This window comes from Lemur catta, chromosome 1 (assembly GCF_020740605.2).
Source record: "Lemur catta isolate mLemCat1 chromosome 1, mLemCat1.pri, whole genome shotgun sequence".
NCBI classification, from domain to species: Eukaryota; Metazoa; Chordata; class Mammalia; order Primates; family Lemuridae; genus Lemur; species Lemur catta.
In genome coordinates this window covers 139392429-139415288 of record NC_059128.1, presented here as the reverse complement: position 1 = coordinate 139415288, position 22860 = coordinate 139392429, and the positions used below count along the sequence as shown (strand labels likewise).

The 22860-nt window shown below is 42.2% G+C and overlaps 1 long non-coding RNA gene across 3 annotated transcripts; it reads left to right on the top strand.

Moving 5' to 3' along the window:
- The first annotated feature begins 868 nt into the window (after window positions 1-868).
- LOC123626656 lies at window positions 869-22451 on the top strand. 3 transcript variants are annotated; one of them, XR_006730961.1, is made up of 4 exons: window positions 869-2159; window positions 3074-3278; window positions 5269-5365; window positions 22422-22451. It is a non-coding gene; the product is annotated as an uncharacterized LOC123626656 (long non-coding RNA). The 3 variants fall into 3 exon arrangements; XR_006730962.1 differs by lacking the exon at window positions 22422-22451 and adding an exon at window positions 9461-9488; XR_006730960.1 differs by lacking the exon at window positions 22422-22451 and having other exon boundaries at window positions 5269-6308.
- The last annotated feature ends 409 nt before the right edge of the window (window positions 22452-22860 follow it).

Here is a 22860-nt window from a genome sequence, read left to right as displayed (position 1 = left end):
CCCGGTACCGGCTCCCGACCGCGGGCGTCGCGCGCGCCACCCCCACCGCCCCGGGCGGCGCGTCCTCGCCCCCGGGGCCGGCCCTGAGGGCTTTTCAGAGACCTGCCGCGGGAGGCGTGTGCGGATACGAAGAGCAAGGACCTTTCAGGGAACAAAACAGGTTGCGGCCACCGATCAGGTTCCAGGTCCAAATGCCCAGGGGCCACCTCCCAAGGAGTTCGGGGGGAAGGTGAAAAGGTCACACAGCTCCTGGGAGTTGGCGTTTATACACACAGCGCTGAAGCGCAGCCTGACTCCTACCTGGCGCGCAGAGCTGGCAGAGGAGAGTTAGGAATGTTGGCAAGGAGACTCTGGTCAAAGGTTTTGGCGGAGGAACTAAGGGCGGGCGGGGAGAAAGGCAGCCCGAGACGCGCGGGCCCCAGGCGAGGCTCTGCGCGCCCGGGTCGGGCTGGGCGCGGTGACGCGCGCCCCTCGGGGGGCGGGCGGGCCCGGCCGTGCCCAGGTGCACCCGCGGCGCCTGCACTGGCCACTCTGTCGCTGCAGCCAAGCCTGCCTTCTCCTGCCGCACCCCTGGGCCCCCAGCCGGCGAGCTGGAGAGCCGGCCCCCTGGGCATCGCGAGCTGCCCTGCCCCCGAGCGCCTCCCTCTCCTCGGCTCTCGGACCCCCGGGAGGCGCGGGGTGGGAAGGGGACACTGAAAGGCCGGGAGTCCGATGCCTGGGTAGAGCGGAAGGGGCGGTGGCGCGGCCGTGGGCAGCTCCAGGCCCCGGGCCGGGGGGCAGCCGGGCGGGCGGGCGGCGAGGCGGGGGCTCCGGCCGCGCCCAGCGCAGACCCGGGGGAGCGCGCGCGGCGGAGGAGAGCCCGGGCGCCTGGCTACGACCGGCGCGTCGCCTCCCCGCCTTCGTCCCTTCCCCGGGCACAGCCCCGCCAGTCCCAGCCCCCAGCTGCGCGGGGCAAGCGGCATTGTCAGATTTAGGGTGACCCCGAGCGACCTCAGTCCAAGGCGCGGAGGGAGAGGCGCCTCTCCGGCCCTGGCAGGTTGACAGCGGAGGGGACCGAGCGAGCGCGGCGGCCGCAGTGGCACATTCCCGCCTGCCTCCTCGTGGGAAGCGGCCGCCGCGCTCGCTCCGGGGAGCCCGCTTTGACCCGGCTGAGCCTTGGCGGGGTGAGCGAGGGGGCACACGCGGGAGACTCTAGCTGTGTTGTTTTTAGAAAACTGCAGCCAATCTCTCTTCCCCTTTCCCTGCTGAGTGTGCATTTCCCAGCCTAGACCCGCCAGGCCAACAAATAAAGCCACCGGATCAGGCAGTCAGCGAGGGACCGCCCCCAGCCCGACCCCGTCCCCTCCCCTGGCTCCCTCCTGCCTCTCCTCCGGGAAGGGCTCCTCCGGCGGCTCAAGCCTCGGAAAACGCAGGGCTGCTTTCCTGCTCGTCAGCTGAGCACTTCTGCCAGCTTTCTCCGACCAACTAATAAGCCATGCGCTAGGTACTCAGAGGGAAATGTCATAGTTAAGTTCTGCCTCTGGTTTCCCGGGTCTTAGCTGATCTGAGGCTTCTCGGGGTCCTCATTTGCACGCACAGTACTGGGCGAGGGAGCCCTACCGTACTGAGGGATAATTGCCGGCTAGCGGGTTGGTGCAGAGCAAATTGTCCTTGCTAACAACCTCTTTCCTTTGCTGTTGGATTCCACTAAGTGGTGAAAAGGGCCAGTTTTAGGTTTCTGCAGTTCCCCACCAAGGCAGACAGACAGACTTTCTGTGAGAGTAAGTGATGGGCCGAGGGAGAACTCAGCAGTGTTCCTGGGTCCATTTTATTTTGGTCTCACGAACATCTCTCTTCCTGATGTCACAAATCCCCAGAATGGACAGGACCCAGTTCCCCGGAAGGGAAGATGCCTCTAGAATGCCCGGCAGGGGCCGTCCGTGGGCAATACCCTGCCTCTTGCCCTCCCACCAGGGCTCCTGCACTCAGCTTGGACTCCCGGAGCCTGGCTGAAACCATGGCCCGTTGTTAAGAATAGACTGGATGGCAAATGCTGGTTCCTTTCATCAAGCTGTCATCAATTTGTCAGAAATAAGATGAAATCGATTGCTCCCAGAAGGCCATTTGAGCCACTAACTTCCTCAAAGTACTTCAGACTGATGCAATATATGGAGATTCAGGTTGGTAGTTCAAAACTGTATCTAGTCAAGTTTTTTTAACCACATCAAACCCATATATTTCAGAAAAGCAATAAAACACCTTATTTTTAGTAGGAGCTAACCTACATTTGAAATGTAAGAATAGATGAAGTGAAACTTGGAAAAAGATTAAAAGTTGGAATTTAAATTAACTAGTATTTAAAATAATGCTATTAAAAATGGCGCTTCCATCAAAGGACTCTGTCATGCAAGAGATGTCTTTGGGACCTCATGTATGGCTATCTCCTTAATTTGTACTGTTGAAGAAGGAGGAAAATAGACAAAGGAATCTTTACTTTCTGATCCTTCATTTTCAGCCTTTTAAAAGTTACCTTGAAAATTCTTCAAGTATTGGAGAAAAGACAGTACCATCCAAAATTTTAAAACAAAGTTACAATGTAAAGTTTTTGTAAAACAGTACATTCAATAAAAAAGATGAAGAAAGTGCTAAATTTTGAATCACATTGGTGGATTCAAAGCGTTTCTTGGTGGTAGAGGAGAGGGCTAGAATTTGGAAACTATGTTATTTGTCTGAAAGAATAATCCTAAATTATTCTGCCTTCATTGGATTACTTTTAAATTAGAAAAATTAATAATCAGCATCAACCCTCACAAAACCAATAAAAACATCATTAGAGGGAACATATTCAAAGTTTTTAAAGGACTATTTTAAATAGGGCATTCTTTAAAACATAGTTTGAGGGATCAAAGTAGGGAAGTGGCTGCCTCTTAAAAGTTAATCATAGTTTTATGTAACTAGAGAACGAAAATTGTAAGGGGTTTTGAAAGAAATCAATAAGAAACGATTTTTAAAATATCAAATGAAGACCACAAAACACTTAAGAATTGTTGAATTTATCCTAAAAGAATTTAATTTTATTTCATATTTTTATTAGGTGACTCTGGCTGTTGCCTGTAGACTGGGTTCTAAGTGGAGCAAGGGAGGCAATGAAGAGAACAGTTATGATCAAAGTGGAAGGAATGGATGAAATTGCTGAGGACATTGGAAAAGGAGGCTAAGGACAGAATGTTGAGGGACCTTTAAAGCCTTGATCGTCAGGATGAGCCAACAAAAGACCTTGAGAATGAGCAACTGGAGAGGTAGGTGGAAAAACTAGGGAAGCAGATCGTCCTCAAGGCCAAGAAGAAGAGGGATTTGTAAAAGGAAGTGCTGGACAAGAGTTGAACATTGTTGAGGGTTCACGTTGGTTGAGGATTGGAATGCAGGTGGACTTAGCTGGTTGATGGTTCCTGAGAGTTGAGTTTACCAAGAGTCATTCAGTGGAGTGAGGGAGGAACAGGATTAGAGACTATATTGCAATGCACAGAGGAGTCAATGTGACAATAGAGACAGGAGTAAAGATAATTCTCTCGGAAAGTTTCTACTGAAGGGGAGGAGACAGACAGACAATAGCTCTGGGAGGAAGAGGTGTGGAGGGAGGTTGATTGTTTTTATTTTCTTTCTTGCTAGCTTTTAAGATCAAGTACTCATGAATATTCTTAAAGGCCTGATGGGTAGAATCTGGTATTGGGGGCTATGTTGAGATTAAAGCACAGAAAAGATAATCGGTGCAAATTGCCTGAGAGGCAGGAGGGGATACAGTCTAGAACCAAAGTGCAGATGGACGGATACACGCCAGGTTGGAAGAGGGGTAGCTCCTCTGTGACAGCAGTGAGGACAGAGGAGCTGATGAGTGTGACGGCAGGTAGGTTTGTCGTTCCAGTGGGGGACAGTTTATCTCTACCCTCTTCCATTTTCTCTGTGAAGTTTTACCTTTTGGTAAAAATAACGGTGCAGGAAAGGTGCCGAAAACCGCCAGAGAATAGAGAAAATCTAAGTGGATGACCAAGCTGACCAGAGAAGCTGCTGTTGTCATTGCGGTTGTTTTGATAATTTTGCAAGTTGCAAATTTGACCTAGGAGCACATTTTCTGTAGAACACATTCTCCTAGGAAAATTGGCTAGTTTTTCATGAAACTCACAAAAATCCACTTAACTCATAATGAAGTAGTAATATAATATTAATGATATTATTTCAGCTTTAGTGACTCAAAGTAGGTGTTCAATATATATTTTTTTTAATAAAGGAGTTTTTCTAACCATGGCTTACAACAAATTAATGAATGTATCTTTCCATGTGCAGGAAAAGTATTCCCCCAAATAACTCTTTGCAATAAATAATGTCTTCACTTCCCCCTACCCCATTCTCTTCTTTGTCCTTTATGCTACTAAAGATGATCAAAAAAGAATTTAAAATTTTCATTTATAGCCTATGTCAGCCATTCACAGATTGGCTTATTTGGTTAATTCATGTGGAATGCACCCAAAATGTTTCTTCAGTTTCGTAAAGACCAGGCTCAACATCAATATTGCACACATTTTTCAGATATAGATGTGATTTTTAAAGAAATTGTTATATAATTTTAATAGTTTATCCTGCCTCAATAGTTCAGTCAAATTGTGTTAGATTATCAGTGGGCATTGTTTTCAACAAAGACTTATTCCTTCAATTGATTATGTTAAACCATCAGATTGCCAAAGCAAGAGGTGATAAATTAATACTTGTTTGGTTGATTTTCAGCTACAAAATGCACTGCCTCAATGGACTTGCTCTAATGTTACCCCAAAACTTGTATGACATGAGGACGTTATGCAGAACAGAGCAGGCCTTTTTGGAACTTTTATGTTTTAAGAAGTTTTCAGTTTACTAGTACAACAGGTTACCTTTTGGCAGATGCATCTTCCTCCTGCTCAAATGCTATAAACACCCCAGCAGGGATGATATATAGCAATGTAGACAGCAAAGAAAAATATTTGCTAAGAGATACTCCTGCACTTTCTCTTCTTGATTTTTTCCACTATAAGTTTTAGTTATAGAAACTGGAAATAGTAGAAAGGTAGAGGGCGAGACAGCAAAATTGTAAAGTGATGGGTGATGAAACAAAATATATCAGTTTGCATTTTAAAATGTAAGGTGAAAAAGCAAACACACACTGGAACTCTCTGCTTAGTATAATTCACATTCACAGAGTTCAAAGAGACCTGGGCATTACTTTCCTCTCAATCATTGCTGCTTCTCCCTGCTCCACAGGTGGATGAACTGAGGTACAGGGAGAGCTCAAATTTGGCAAAGTTACACAGCAATTCTGTGATGGAATATAATATGGGGATGGATGTTTTGTGTTTGGGTGAGTATCTTAAAGAAGGTGAAAGTAGACTTTATAATAAAATAAGGCTAAATAGCACAATTGGCGTATCCTTTTGGAAATTCACAGGGATTTCCATTTGATTGTATTTTATGAGGTCAAGTGGCTTCTTTGTTGAATTCGTACTGTGGCATGTGTCTAGCCCAGTGTGCAAAGGCAGCTTTCTCCACTGTAGTTCTTTTTCTGAATTTTTAAGCACCTTTTGATTTCATAGATTTAGTAATTATGCTGGAACACAGACAGGATGGAGTCAAATGTACTCAATTTTAACTCATGCTCAGATTTACTCAAACATACTCAGATTTGATGTTGTCTGCCAAAGCAAACTCCGGTCTCACTGATTTTTAAAATTCTTTGGATCTTGGTTTGAGAATCTGTGCTTTGGGTTTCAAAACAGTTATCCATCTTAGGTAGATCCACTCTGATATCTATGTATTTGATATTAACACTGATCCTGTAAAGTGCATATCTTTTATTATGTACAAGACAGCAACTTTCTTGTCCTATGTAAGAGGAAACATCTTATACATACCAGCATACAGGAGTGAGTGGTAATCAGGGTTTTTCAGTTGCATATCAAGAAACACAACCTGGATTAGTTTAAACAAAAAAATGATTTAGTGGCCAGAACTGGGAAAGCTGAGAGCAGACCCGGCTCCGGGTATAGCTGGAGCTAAAGGTTTTGTTGATGCCAATTAACGGGATGGCTTCTGTTTTGCATCTGAGCTGGCTTCATTCTCAAGCAACCACTCTCCAGGCAGTGTCACAGGTGGTAATGACAGCTTCAGGCTTAAGTGGTCCTCCAAGGTCATGATCACAGAGGAAAGATTCGGGAGCAGGGTGCTTTCTCCCACAGAGTATGTAATTATTATTAATAAAATTCTGACTCGCTCCAGTTGGAGTATGTGCCCATTCCAGTCCGTTGTCAAGGGAGATGGGTTCCTCTTATCAGCCCACCCCGGCTCTGGGCGTGAGCACACATGGTCGACAGAATGCAGAGAGGCGATCTCCAAGAAGACAAGAGAGTCTCTGGATTCTGTGACCAGAATCAAGGGCAAGGGATGCCAGGCTGCCAGTGGGCACAGGTGTCCGCTGCTCGGCAGCCACTGTCTTTGTTATTGTCATTTGTTTTCCAGTGACAGTACAGTTGACCTTTGAACAGCACAGGGATTAGGGACACTGACTCTCACCATAATCAAAAACCCACGTATAATTTTTGACTCCCCAAAACTTAACCACGAATAGCCTACTGTTGACCAGAAGCCTTGCCAATAACATAAACAGTCTATGAACACATATTTTGTATGTTATATGTATCATATATACTGTGTCCTTGCAATAATGTAAGCCAGAGAAAACAAAATGTTATTAAGAAAATCGTAAGGAAGAAAATATATATTGATTATTCATCACATGGAAGTGGATCATCGTAAAGGTCTTCATCCTCGTCGTCTTCACGTTGAGTTGGCTGAGGAAGAGGAGAGTTGGTCTTGCCGTCTCAGGGGTGGCTGAGACAGAAAAAAATCCATGTATTGGTTCAAAACCATGTTCTTCAAGGGCCAACCGTGCATGAAACTTTTAGTTCTTAGCTTTTATCATAGTTGGTGTGAGTGTGTTGTATTTGTTTCATTTTGCTTTGGTTTTGGCCTTTTATCTGAATATCCAACTGTGGCAGGTAGCGTGAATCTGTAGTTTTCACATGAAAATTTGAGGCTGGTATTGATACTTCATTCAGGGTCAGGCGTCTGTAAAACTCTAAAGCAGGTGGAGTTCATGTTTTTAACTCCATTTCCTTTGGGTGTACGTCCCTGATTTTTATTTTCTCCTCCTTGACCCCTTACAAGAGGCTTTAAACAAATATGTCAGTGGAGGAGCACAGTACATAACTCATAGAATGGTGAGATTTCAGACACCAGTGTTAGTCAAGCGGGGAAGGTTTTCAGAGGCAAGGAACCTTCCAAAATAGCCTTCTCATAAGGATACCAAATAGGAAACCTATACATGCTGGTATCAGACTGTGCCACTGGGTTCAAACATTTTAAGCTGCCTTTGAGAAGGAAATGAGAATATATTTACTCTGGGGAGATGGCCCTGAAGACAGGGCCTAAGAATCTCTTGTAAAATAGTAACTTTTCTTCCACAAATGAAAAAAATGTTAAGGGATCTTGATTGGTGTATCCCAGGTGTGAAGTTTGCAATAGAACTACAATAGCATCATAAAAGGAAAGGCTTGGAACAGCCTTCTGCAAATCTTGTGCATTTTTTTTTTTTAAGGAAGTATGTTAAGACTCTTGGAACAAAAGAATTACTTAACTATATTGAGATATAGTTGAAACAGGCCCACACACGTCTGTGGTACCAGTTTATTCTTTTACAAAATGTTACCTTTTTAAAAAATTTTAAAATACACACTTAAATGGGGATGGAAACAATGTCAAGGAGAATCTCACCTATGAAACTATATAGCAGAAAGTACAGCTTCAATGCAGAGCACTATACTCGGAATCCAGTCTCAGCGATACCTCTGCTCTCAGAGCAATTCTGAACATGTTGCTTCAACGTATTTTCATCTAACTTAATCTTGAGGTCTCTCTCTCTGGAGAGTGGCCATAAAGTATCGCTGCCCTGATGGGGCTCCAGGGGAGGTGGTCCTGACTGTTGACAGTGGGACTTTCATGAGATACTTCTTTTTCCTGGTGGAAGGCCCGAAGCCTAAGTATCCACCTGTGGCCAGGTGTCCCTTTCACAAAAACTCATTTATACTGGCAGACATCCTTTGGCTCTTGTCTGAACTGTGTCCAGTTCATTCCTGTGTGTATTACGGACAGACCCCAGACAGAGGAGGGCAGCATGCCCCGCAGGGCCAACGGGGAGCGGCGAGCTGTCTGGGACACACACACCCAACCAGCCAGTGGGCAGCAAGAGACAGAAGAGATACCTGCAGCCAAAGCCTTCGCTGGGGTCCAGGGCGTTACCCAGGCAGGTTTCCTGTGGGGAGTTTTAGTTGGTGGCTTGGAGCCAGCAGGCACCAGCTGCGTGGAGTCCTGCTGTGACTGATAGATGGTCACTGTGGCATATCTACGAGGTCCACGTGAGGTTTGGGGGTGAGTCATGTAGGCTGTATCTACATGTCCCATAGGGAGGTGGTCACCAGCAGGCAGTGGTAGGAGGCAGATACCTGAATCAACCACCATGAGGAACTGGGAGGAGACAGAGAGCTGGAAACCGATTCCAGGTTGACTGAGCCCTGCTCCTGGAATGAGAGAGTCACACCTAGATTCAGCGTAGATGCCAAAGCAACATCAAACTGTAGGATTCACCACGTGCTTCCTGCTGTTGAACTTCCAGTGATTTCACCGGTAAAAGGTGTTGAATTAAGTGATCTTTCAGGACCTCATCAATTTCAAAACTGAATGATTCTACTGTTTTGTATGCAGCTTTTAAAAAACATTAGAGAGGGCTTGTCATTACCTGATCCGACGGGAGCCCTCGCATGGGTGGAGAGCTCTACCAGGACAGGACACCTGGCGACTAACTCTGACTTTGACTCCTTTGCTCATCTGATATTGGAAACCTTCTCAGTATATTTTCTTTCTGAATTGTGTTCCTAACACGGACTGTGGATCTCTGAAGGGGGCATGAATATCATGTCCTGTGTCTACTTGTACGTGCTGTCAGCTCCTAATAAGAAATATGATGATATTAATACAATAAAGTACTGTCAGAGGAGTGGCAGGGGATGGCCAAACCACAGAAGAAAACAAAACAAAGCAACCACAAAACACAGGCACAGATACCCCTCGCCAAAACTCTTCCTTACCTAATTTCTCTTAAATATAAGGCAAGACAGTGTTCCTATTCAGCTGAGAACGAGAGTATTTCATGAAGGGTCTTTGGGAGTTAACTAAATTAAAAATTTAAGGAGAAGATTTATTGAGAAAATATAGGTCAAAGTGTGGCTGTTCCCCTGTTTCTGTGGTCATGTGCTATTGTGCTTCTAGAAACCTTCAGCCTACTAGGTGCCCTTGCCAATGGAAACCAGTTGCCCAGACTGGGTTCTTCTTCCTTCATTCCCAGCTCTAACCAGAAAAGCAGGAGCAGGAAGACAAATGATACCACATTTGGGTCATGGATCTCTTTTTATGTTATCTCTGGCTTCTGGACCACAGGTATATTATTTTTCAGAGTATTTTTCGGATCAATTTTTGAGCTTAATTGCCAACTTGCTCATGAGATTGGAAGCTCTACCTACAGAGTACCATGCTTTTGACCGAGAATGCTTCTGGGCAATTTTCGGTTCTTCATAGAGATACTGGCTGGATTCATACTGCTTAAGCTGTGGCTACAGCAAACATTCTCAACATTATGAAGTCCAGGAGGTAGGTTTTGTTGCAAACATAAAAATATTCCGGAGCTACATGCTGGTTCAAAGCAGGAGGGAGGGAGTCGGAGAGGAACTTCTTCACCCAGCTAACAAGGTGTGTATTTGCTACAGCTTTTGACAAGCACATCTCTCAGTAAAAGATGTACTTGAAAAACAGTATAAATAAAATAAAGTTTTAGAAAGGCTTCCAAACATTCCGCCTTTCCCCCTGAGGCTATAATGACTAGCCTGGTTTTAAAATCCCTTTTCTTATTCCTTCTGCATTTTTCCATTTCATGCTCCCTGGGAGTATCTCTGTAAAATAAGCCTGTGGAAAACGGGTAATGAGGAAATCGTTGCCTTAATTGAAGGTCACGTCTACAAAGGTCCAGGTAGGTGTGCTTTGGCTGATGGAAAAATGCCCCAGAGGGATATCTTGCCACCCTAAAAGAGAGGGTCGCTTGCAATTTGTCAGGACTTGTGTTGGTCTCTGGGTGGCGGTTAGAGCATTGTTTCCCTTAATCTCAGGACCAGGTAATCTCCGTCACTGATGACTCCCCACATTTGAAGGGGACAAGGAAGAGCCCCCAAGGGTTTTGTAATTAAGCACAAACACTTTCACAGTGTTCAGTCAAAGCTGAATGGCTTCCAGATCCCCTTGGAGCTGAGTTCACCTGCTCTACACAATTGCGACCCTTACTGTGTCCCTTTCAGTTCCAGCTAGATTAGCACTGAGCCCTGGCCTTGTTCTTTTTCTTTTCTTTTCTTTTTTTTTCTCTTAGTGTTGTTCTTTTAAAAGAGGAACAAAGAGAGTGATTTTGTTGTTTGTTTTTCTTTTCTTTTTTGGTTATTGTCAACATGTAGCATTGACACACTTTTTAGCCTAAAGCAGAGGGGAAATTCTAAATACAAAAGATATTACGCTTTTAATAACTTGATGTCCTAAACCACTGGAGGATCGTGGGATCCGTTAGACTGCAATGCAAGCAGTTTATAGGGGTTCCCACGACAGCATTATTAGTTAGTAGTTTCATCTAACAGCCTTCTTAATTTGCTTTTTTTTTTTTTTTTTTTGCCAGTGGACTTTCCCTTTGTATAACTACAACTATTAAATATCCATTCCCAATATTTGAGCTTCTCTTCTTTCCCTGGTGGAATATTTTCAATTGTGTCATTTCAGCTCCTACTGCTTATTTTGGGTGGTTATCATTATGTGTGGTCCCTGGCCCAGGAATGGGTTCTGCTCTAGAGCTGTTTCAAAATTAGTTGGTTAGAATTCTGCATGGTTCCCCGCAGGAACAATGTCATAAAGGATAGGCCACAGGCCAGGCCACCAAGACATTTTAAACTCACACATAGCTGAACTTTCACTATTGGCAGCTCCAAGCTGTGAAGTGTCTTATGACACTGGCCCTGGTTATTTTTAAGAGCGACTAGGAAGGTGAGTCAACAGGGCACTGGTGGAAGTAAGCTGGAAAAAGCCAGGTTTTGGCCACCAGGTTGTCCTCATGGGACAGTAAGGGGCAGCATCCTAAATTGTAGAACTCCAAAGTGGTGGCTGGATTGGGGTCCTAACAGTACACGTAGCTCCCAGCAGGAGGTGCCCTGACAGCTGAACACATTGATTTGAACGAGAGGATCACACGGAGTAGTGTCTTCAGGGGCTGAATTGGCTTGGCAGCTAGAGGGAGGCAGCCATTGCTTCTTATTGTACATGGCTTATTTGGAAGTTAGAGTCCATTTTATTCAACGAGGGTATAATTATGACTTTAAAATCAACCATATTTTACTATTATAAGATCATTTGATGCTTTCAAAGTCTGGATGCATTCTCATCTACAAGGGTATGTATTTCTTGTTCTAGAAATCATGTTTGGGTTTTTTTTTTTTTTTTTTTTTTTTTGAGATAAGGTCTTGCCTGGGCATGAGGGCAGTGGTGTGATTATAACTCACTGCAACTTCAAGAGATCCTCGATCCTCCTGCCTCAGCCTCCTGAGTAGCTGGGACTACAGATGCATGCCACCATGCCCGAATAACTTTGCTATTTTTTGTAGAGATGAGGTCTCATTATATTGCTCAGGCTGATCTTGAATTCCTGACCTCAAGCGATCCTCCCACCTCAGCCTCCCAAAGTGCTAGGAGTACAGGCTTGATTCACTATGCCCGAGCCAGAAATCATGTTTTTATATGGTTGCTATTGGATAAAAATGGTAATGTACAATTTTTAAATTGTCAAGAGTAGATTTGTCGGGTTATTATTATCATTATCCTATATTCTTTCATTCGTGACTCACAATATTTTTTGTACTTTCATTTAGCCTTAAAAAATAGAACAAGAATGCATCCAAGTATAAAGTCTCATTGCAATGTGACCCCTGCGGTTTTCGCTTCAAAATGATTACATTGTGGGTGTTTTTAATATCAAATTGCCATCATCCGGAAGCAAAACGATTATTTCAAAATGTTTTTAACAACCTAGAGAAATATCTAAGAAATATTAGCCCGGATCCTGCTATAATTTTTTCAGATGTCTTCCTATTGCTGACAATTGTTTTGTAAAATCTTTATGATGGGACCTCTTATCTTGCCTTTGAATGTTGTAGTCCAGGAATATTTAGACGGCTTGCTGCTATGTCTGATATATCCTTGAGGCCATCAGAAAGACGAGCGAGCTCTGTTTCCCAGCACCGATTTGATATTTCTTATGTATCCAGGATAGAATTCAGGAGACCTGGGTGACATGATCAATAAGTGATTTTGAGAATTGCTCAGAACTCCATTTTATCTTTTTTTTTTTTTTTTCAAACAACCTTTAAAATCAGAAACTCTGGCATAGCACTCTCCGACTGTGCCACAGAAGGACATAAGGATGTTGGTGCTTTTTCCTGTCTATTTTTGTCTCCTACCAAATCATAGCCCTGGAAGGGAGCTTTAGAAGTCATCAATCTGTTCTGTTGCCTTAAGCTCAATATCACAGAGGAGAGATAATCAACCCGGTTCTAAAAGGCTAGCCAGCGGAAAGTATTTCAAAACCAACCAACAAGTATTTGTGCTTACTATGTAAGTGGAACAATATGGCAGAAGAACACAGAAAACTGTAAGACATTATCCATACCCCCAAGAATCTTACATTTCATTTGGGGAGAATAGATACGCATATGTCCACAAAACCACCATCAAAGCTCCTGAATTCGGAGTAGACCTTGAAGATCTAACCTCCTGACCATTGTAAACATGCACCCTTGACGTCTGTCATTTGGCGCTATCAGTTCATCACTGGGAAATTCTAATTGCTAATAAATTCCACCCACTTCTGAATTCTACTTTTTTTTTTCTTTTTTGGCAAAGCATGCTTGGAGGACTACTTCTGAATTCTAAAGCCCTTCATGCATGATCGGTAGGTCTGTAGAAGTTAAATGACTATTCTAGAAATAGCGTGGATACAAATTTTGACTTTACCATTTATTAATAATGTGGCCTCAGGCAAGTTACTTAATGTTTCCGCCTTTCAATTGCATATGTGTAAAATGGGGAAAAATAAGAGCATCTACCTCATGGGGCTGGGAGAGTTACATGTTGAATTTTCAGAGTAGTGCCTGACACAGGGCGAGTGCCCATCATGTTAAGTGGTATTTGTACAATAGTCATTCAGATATGCCTCTAATGTCCCATTTCTCTGCCTCCACCTGCCTGCTTTTCTCCGGGTAAAACCTCTCCATGTGCATGACTCACGACATAACTCTTCAACTATGATCACACAGTATGATTTCATAGCTGACTTAGTCCTTCTCCTTGTTGGTTTTTAATGCCACCCTTACTCCAAATATGGTATGAATAGAAAAAAGTAGGTCAATTATTACTTCTAATACTGCATCCCAAGTTTGCAAGGATGTTTCACCAAAAAATGTGAACGAAACACAGCCCTCTGCCTCCAAGATCTTACCACCCAGTAGGAAAGGCTGATACATAAACAGCTTCCCTGTTCCCTCATTGAGTGCGAAGGACCAACCATGGATCACCAGGCATCGGAGAAAAGCCTGGAGCATGAAAGAGAAACACCGGAAAGGAAAACTGACCCTCAAGGAAAGAGAGATAATTACGGGGGAGAAAAGAACTTACTCAAAAACTATGACCAGGCCGGGCGTGGTGGCTCACGCCTATAATCCTAGCCCTCTGGGAGGCCGAGGCGGGTGGATCGCTTGAGGTCAAGAGTTCAAGACCAGCCTGAGCAAGACCCCGTCTCTACTAAAAAAATAGAAATAAATTATCTGGACAACTAAAAAAATATATATAAAAAAAAATTAGCCAGGCATGGTGGCGCATGCCTGTAGTCCCAGCTACTTGGGAGGCTGAGGCAGTAGGATCACTTAAGCCCAGGAGTTTGAGATTGCTGTGAGCTAGGCTGATGCCACGGCACTCACTCTAGCCTGGGCAACAGAGCGAGACTCTGTCTCAAAAAAACAAAACAAAACTATGACCAGTATACTCAGAGAGACTTGAAAAGATATTGTGCCTTGTCCGGGGGCAGTGAAGTGACACAAGCCAGGACAGAAAGTGACATGAGATTAGTCTCAAGAGGTCACCCAAGTCAGAGGATGGATGCCTTAAGACCATTTTATTAATAGTGTTTTTCAAAAGCTTAAGTTTGTTCTGGACTTTAGCTTCCAATTCTGTGAAATGCTTGAATTGGCCTGTGATTGTGTTAACCATCACTCTGTCTCCTACTTATGTTCTCTCCAAATTCCATGGTCATTGGTGAAGTCCTAGCATTTCATATTTGTTTCTTTGGAAGGTATCCAGTGGAATTCATTGGTGGAATATTGTGTGTGTGCTCATTGTATATGTGTATACTCAGTATCATGGGTTTGTTCTGTTTTAGAGAGTCCTATCTCTTTAGCTGTGCACATACTGCAGCCTACAGGATCATGCAATTTTGGAATCTGAGAAGCTTAAAAGTTATCTCAGCTTACTGATGAGAAAATGGAGGCCCAGAGATGTTTCCAAAGCTTGCACAATCATGTAGGAATCTATCTCAGGTCTCCCGGACTCTGGCTTGATAAATTCTAAATAAGAACAATGGAAGGTGTAGGAAGGCAGAGTGAATTTTAGTAGAAAAGGGGTTTGAGCTGAGCCTTCAAGGGTGTGTAGAAATGACATATAAGGGTTTCTGTTTGCTTCTATTTGTAGGATAGAGAGCTCAATTATCAACAAACTATTAGAGGTACAAATGTGTAAGATTTATTTAATGATGGTGAGCAGATGAGAGAAAGAAGATTCATATAAGACAGTAACAGACTATTAGACTGTAGTTTGCATATGAAGGATCATTAATACCAAAGAAAAGGAATTTTACCCTTTAAGCGATGAGGAGTAAGCCAGGGTTCTTTGAGTAGGAAAGTAGCATGTTTGGCAGAGTTTCAGAAAAATATATCTTGTGTTATTAAATGAGATTGGTTGTGTTATAAAAGAGACTAGACACAGGAAGACTAAAATGATGCCATTGAAATCATCTATGAATGAGAAAAACTAATATTCTCTTCAGGATGTTTTTTTCTATTTGGAGCCATTATATAATAAGACATAGAGAATAAAAAAAAAAGTCAGGAAAGAATCTCACCTTGTGTTTTAAATGTCTATAAAAGGATTTTTTTTTAATTCCTAAATATGTTTTGACCTTCTTTCTGCTTAAAGCACAGCTGGTCTTTTCTGGGTTTCTCTGTTGGACTTCCCAGACACTCTTTTTCCTGTTCTTTTTCTATCTGTATTATTGGTGCCACCCCTTTCCTCTCTGTTTATACCGTGTTACACACTGTGGGTCCTCTTTCTTTCACACTCCACATTGCCCCGGTTGAACCTGGCCACATCCAGGGCTCCAGGGTTCCTTGACGCAGTCAGGGTTGCTCCACTGAGGTTCAGACCCACGTGTCTATCTGGATGGACCCCAGAGAATTCAAATCCAAGGGGTCCCAAATCATCTCATCTCACCCTTCAACCCACTTCCCCTAACTTTTCTTCTTGGGTTCCTCATCCTGGTTCCAATTTCCATCAAAATTGTACCAAAGCTGGGAACTTGGAGGTCTCTGTGGATTTCCCTGCTCTGGGGTCCTCCCCCCACCTCCCACCCACGCTGTGTACCACTGTCTAAAATATCAGATCTACTTGAGCAACCTTTTTAGTTTCTCCCTCCCTGTGAATAGGATAAAATTCACAGTCATAGTAGGATAAATAGATTCCTTAATAACCTGGCCTCATGTTTCTTCTGGAATCATATTGTGCCAGCCCACCCCAATCACCCTTTTGCTTAAGGAACTCCCACATTTATGACTCGGTGAGTTGCTCACACACCAATCTCCTTAATTGTCAGGGCCCAGCTACAATATCAGCTGTGACGTCTTCCCCAACCCACTGGCTAGGATGAGCCCCCTTCCCTCTTTCTGCTCCCTCTATCTTATTAATTTTCCTTCTTGCTTGGTATTTGTGTTTCTCATGTGGTTTCTGCTTCCTTTATAGGGCTGAAGAATTCTTGAGAAGAGGGGCCTTATCGTAGCCATCTCTGTATCTCAGGGCCTAGCAAGTTGCCATATAAAAGTCTGTTACAATGAATAAAGAAATAATGAAAAAGTTTACATGGGGAATATTTTTTCCCTGATGTTATCATCCTGATTATTAGAAGACACGGAAGGCCTGGGAGAAGAACTGATTTATAATGAGCACCTACTTTGTGCCATATCCTACTCAATGTGGTTTATATATTCTCTCATTTGATCCTTGCGGGGGCCTCGTAAGATTAGTATTATTATGCCCACTCACATGTGAGTAAAATGAAGTTCAAAGAATTTGAGCCACTGTCAGATGCTAATTTATAAATTCCAGGGCTTGGAAGTCAATGAAAACTAGGACAAAGACTCAAATTAACTTTGTGTTACCCTAAAGCCATAGACATATTTAATGACTTGGAAGAACCTGAAGTGGTTCGAATTCTCTGGAAAGAGCTATATAAATATGATAATGCCATTTGCTTATTCAAAAATCCTTCAATAGCATTGTTTTTGCAAACTAACTAAATTCTAATTCTTCAGCCTGGTGTTTACGAGCCTCAATATTCATTTCTGTTCTTAGTCCCATTATTTCTGGGACTAAGAACCTAGTCCCAGTTCTATACCTGTGTGTTCTGTCTGGCAGAACTGAACTCTCTGAACACTTGCGGTTTTCTTCTTCTGCACTTTGGTTCACTCTCTCTCACCTGGAATGCACTTTGTCAGGAATAGACTTGCAACATTAATTATCTTACTTAGCCTTATCATAATTAAGTATATGACTCTTTTAAGCTTTGAGAGAAATTAAATTCTTAACGGACCGCCACTGCAAACTCTGGGCTCTGGCGGTTCAGAAATCTTGCGCTAGAAAAAGTCTCTTAAAGGAAAACATTCACATCAGTAAATTTTTTAAAAAGTTTTTTTAAAGGCTGGTACTTTCACCAACTCCTTGGAAACCTTGCTATAAAACTTAAGGATACAGAAAATTTGTTGTTGTTGCTTTTTGAAAAAAAAAGAACAAAAACAACCTACTCTAAAAGATCATTCTGAACAAACTTGCCCAACTCATCCACCTCCCGATCTAAACTTTCACTCAACTAATTCTCTCACTTACCTCTTGCTCAGTTCCGTCATCTATAGCGTTGGCCTTGGCAAAATATCAGGATTGTCCCATTGTATCAGCCTGCTGGATTGGGCCCAAGATTAGCCACAACTTTGTTTAATGCTCCAGTTTTCAGTCAATCCCGAGTCCGGCATGTATAGTACAGTAATTACACAGTTACACAATGGAGCATAATGTATATTTTCCAGCACATTCAACTCTGTGTCTTTTGATTACAATTCACTTGCTTAGGGTAGGGGGTGGGAGAGAGCATCTCTAAAGATGATTGAAGCACAGCTGTTGGGTGGATCCTCCCTAAATGTAAACCAAAGGATTGGGGCCGACCTCAGAGCCACTCCGGGGCCGGCACTCTCCGCAATCATTTCCCACCCCAATTCCTCCCCATCCCCACAGAAGCGAGTCTACTTTTGTTCATATATTTTTATAGAAAGTTACTTTTTTTTCATGGATCATGTGTAAAACTTGGAAGCGAGCTTTCATCTCTCTGGATGAGCAATGGTAAACATGTGTGACTTTCGGCGAAGTAGCATATTAAAATCATGTGCATTGTTTGAGCAGTACAGCTCTCTTCCTTGGAGAATGTGTGAAACCTCTTAGGAGAAAAAGAGAAAAGAAGAGAAAATTTTAAAAAATCAGATGACTCAGAGAAACAGAGGATTGTTGAATGCACAATGTCTTCTCAGCAACCCCCAAATTCAAACATCTCTGACATCTTTCTTCCTTCCTTTCCTTTCTTCCCTCCCTCCCTCCCTCCCTCCCTCCTTTCCTTCCTTCCTTCTTTCCCTTCCTTTCCCACTCAATTGGAAGCCAAACCTGACCAGATCTGAACTCCCTTGGCAAGATGGCTTGACCTGACTTGTTGCAAGCCTATTATTAGTCTTTATTTATCCCACTTTGTGTGAAAATTCATGGTGTTGCAGAAATAGTCACGTGTTTGATTAGAGAGTGCCAATGTGTTATGTAATACAGGGGATGCATATCCTGTCTCTTGTGAAATTTGAAAAAATTCTGAATGCCAAATACATCTGGCCAAAGGGTCTTGGAATAACTGATTATGACCTAGAAGGCAAGAGAAATGATCTTGATTTTAAACAACCTCTCTCTGTACACCATCTCCTATCCCTCCCACACACATACTCTAGCACCGCACATCAGTGATTCTTAAGTGCTATCAAGATCTCAAATACATCTATCCGCCTTCTCCCCTCCTCATCTTCCTAACTACAATCACTTTCATTTTCTTGTCCCCTTTCATTGCACTTGCCTGGTATATCTCCATCCCTGTTACGCCCAACTATCTATCTACTCTATGCTTTTGCCAAAGCAGCTGAACACTGTTGGTGGCGGGAATCACATAATTGTGCTGACTGGTCTCACTTGAGTCCATCACCACAATGTCTACTGGACACTGCTGTGCAGCCCTGCTTACTGGCCTGGGTTTGCACGCTGATGTGCCCACACCACACATCCTTACTGCCTTGCAAAATGTCTATATTCAGTTACTCATCTTGCTTAGCTTTTCAACTCGTACTTCATTGAAAATATTGACATACAAGTAGAAAATGAATGATTCATCTTCCTTCTACCAAAGCAACTAACCTAACTGCATCTATATCCATATAGCATTCCTTCTCTCCTGTTTTAATAGATGAACTATCCGTGTTCCTAGCTAAAGCCATCCGCCCCCCCCCCCACATCTGCTGCCTCCTCCAGCCTCCTCAAAGACTTCAATCCTATAGTCCTGCCATCTTCTCGTTGTATCCTTTCCTGGCACAGGGCAGAGAGAGAGACATCAAGCTCTCTCCTGTCTCTTCCTACAAGGTCACTCACCCCATCATGAGGGCTCCACCCTCATGACCTAATTATCTCCCAAAGGCCCCACCTCCAAATGCCATCAGAATGAGGATTTGGGTCTCCACATAGGAATTTTGGAGAGGACACAAACACTTCGTCCATAGCAGCATACCACACCAGCTGCCTATGCTTTGTCTTCTACTTCTTTGGTAGACACGTAACATTGTCCATGTCTACCTTTTGTACACATGTGACATTGATCACCACACTCTTCTTATACCATGTGAAGACAGACAGCAAGATGAGACTTGAAAGACAATCTTGATAAATCTCTTCTTGGTTTATATTATATAGATGAAACTCACATTATGGTTGACAACAAATTATATTTTAAATACACCCAGCTGTTAGCCATTAAGGAATATTGAGTCTGACCATTTGTACGTGAATCCTGTTCTGTTTTCCACCTTTATTACTTTTTAGAGGATCTTTGTGAGATTGGAGGGTCAGATGGTCCACATCCCCAATGCCCACTCTGGGGAACCTTGCTCAGTGTGGGGACAGAAAGGGGGCAACAAGCTAGACTGTCAGTCTCCAGGCCTCATCTCTGTTTTGGGGACTCAGAGGTCAAATAATATAACTTTCACATTAGGCAAATGCAAATATGCTAGATTGTATTTGTTTTTCTGTATCTATTTTGATGATTGATGCACTTCTGTACCAGCCAGTGCACAGAAAGGAAAGTTTACCAAATTGTGCTCCATGGAAAGGAACAACTTTCAGGGGTTTGGATGAGTCCCAATAAGGAAGACTTCAAATACAAAATGCTACACTTAATCAGAAATTCAGATTTGTGCAAAAGTAACATAAGATATATATTCATACTATGTATTTATGCATTATATATCATATTTTAGATTATATATTAGTATTATATATAATATATGTTTAAACCCTTTCATATTCTTTTTGATATTAAATACTGGATATACTATTTTAAAATATTTTCGTTTTTCACAGAAAGTTAAATTACCCTGATGAAATTAAGATGGGACATTTGTTTTTGACTTAACATGTGTCTTTCTTGTTTGTATCGTTTTAATAATAAAAACCATGGCTTTTATAAAGAAAGACAGAGCAAGAGAAAAGCAGAGGGAGAAAAGAAAAAAGAAAGCTCACAGTGCCTGTATATCTGCATAATTCCCTATTTTGCCTTGACAACGTATGCTGATTATAGAACTTCTGAAAAGGTCATTTGGTAAAGTGAAATAAATGACTTGGAAAAAATAATCCTAAGGGAAAATTGTTTTGAACAATTAAATCATCATAATAATAATTTAAATCACTTTGCAATTAGTCTTTTTATGAACATGTACAACTCCAAAATGATTTTTACAAAAATGAATCTTGGCAACCAATTACTGATTGGTCTAGTTTAATTTATTTGATTTTCTTAAGGGCAGAGAAAGCTGAAGAAGATTCCTAGGAATGATAGCCATTTAAGATATTCACACACAATAATAATTTTTGAAAGTATGTTACATAGATTTTTTATTACAAATTAAAATATTGTACCTTTCTTTTCATCTGAATGCACTGCAATAACTTTGAAGCAGTCTGCATTTCTTTACTGAAACTAAATCTACATGAGGAAGCTTATTTTCATTTATTAAAAAAATCTAATAACCTATTTTCAGCAATTATTGCTAACTTTACTTAGAAACAAAGTAGCACCATCTGCATTCTAGTGATTATAACAAACTCATTGTTACATTAAATGCAAAAACATCCTCTTTTACTTAAATATATACTTAAATTTATTTTCACAAACTGTAGGGATGAAGTTGCAACAACACTGGTTATTAGGGATATTTGCTGAGCCAAATGTTTTTCTCTTTCTCGCTCTCTGTACATAATGATGGAAAAGCTAAAAAATCAGATTTCACGTGTAGCTTATGGAATGTTTCATTACATGGAAATAGCTTCTGTGAGCTTATACAAATGTGTGTGATGTTTTAAGTTCACTTTGAATTACCTTACGCATAAAATATCTTTTATATTCTTGAATATGAATTTATGATTCATCAAAAACAAGACAAAAAAATTTAAAACCAAACATATACCCATATTATTTGTTTCATTTAACACACTTGAGAAAGATGACTAGACTGATGAGAAAGGATAGAAAAACCTAGCATCCATATATATAATGTAAAAAAATCAACAATTGCCATTCATTTCTCAAATGGTACCCCGGATCAAGAGTTCAGTAATAAAAGTTTTGAGGTGGAGTGTGGCGGCTCACACCTGTAATCCCAGCACCTTGGGCGGCCTGAGCTGGAAGGATTGCTTGAGGCCAGGAGTTTGAAACCTGCCTGGGCAACACAGTGAGACCCCATCTCTACATAAAATTTTTAAAAATTAGCTGGGTGTGGTGGTGCACACCTATAGTTCCAGCTACTCCAGAGGCTGAGGCAGGAGGATCGCTTGAGCCCAGGAATTTGAGGTTACAGTGAGCCATGATCGTGCCACTGCACTGCACTGCAGCCTGGGCAACAGAGCAAGACTCTGTTTCAAAAAACAAAACAAAACAAATAGACTTTTGCAGGTATGACTGCTTCCCTACAGGAGGCAAAGTACCAAGTACTCCAAATTGCATTGCATTGCCTCTGTCTCTTCCGGGCTTGTGATTAGAAACTAAAATAAAAACGTATGCAAGACAAACAAACAAAAAATCCTTTGGCTACGTTTGCATAACACAGAAAACAATGGAAAGGTTTGTTGATTTTACATCTCCTCTCTTCCACATCTGTCTCCTAGTCTTAATTCTTTTGTTAGGAGGCAGAGGAAGAAAAAAAAGTGGACAATCAAAATGGAAAGGAGGAGGAAGAAAAAGGAAGGAAAATGAGAGGAATTGGAAAAAGTAAAAATAAAGGGGTTATTTTAGTTGACATTTCACATGTTCTTTGGAAAGAAGATACAGCCCACTTTCTTTTGCTCATTGCCTTTCTCTCTCTGCCCTCCCTGCCCACCCCTGTGGGCTGCTCAGCCCCCACTCACATCTGCCTGCTGGGGTCCTGTGCTGGGTAGCGGAGTGGAATCACAGCAGAGAAGGGCTTCACCATCTTTCCCGTGAAGCCTAAGCAAAGATCCTTCAGATGGTTGTCTTCTTCAGAAAACATTATCTTCTCTGACGCTCTGTTTTCTCTTGTCTAAAACAGGAAAACTGCTGAGGTTACAAAGTGCTTTGGAGGAACAACAAAAATAACAACACGTGTATCCACACATGTGCACCTACATACATGGGACTCACATCCTGCTTCTGCCTCTAAACATGCACAGCCTTATCTATTCTAAAATAATAATAATAATTTTTTTCAAACCCAAAATGATATATCTTTTTTGATTTCCCAAGGGAAAACAGACACTCTGTAAAAAGAAATTTAAATAATATATAACTCTCAAAATAGCCACTAATGGTTTTTGGTATATTCTTTTTAGAATTTTTCTTCAATGAATATACATACATATATTTTTATCCCAAAACTGTATATATCATTCTGCAGCTTGCTTCTTAAATCTGACAGTACAATTCAGACATCTTTTCATGTCAATGCATATAGATCAATCTTGCTATTTTTGTTGGTTGCACACTCATGT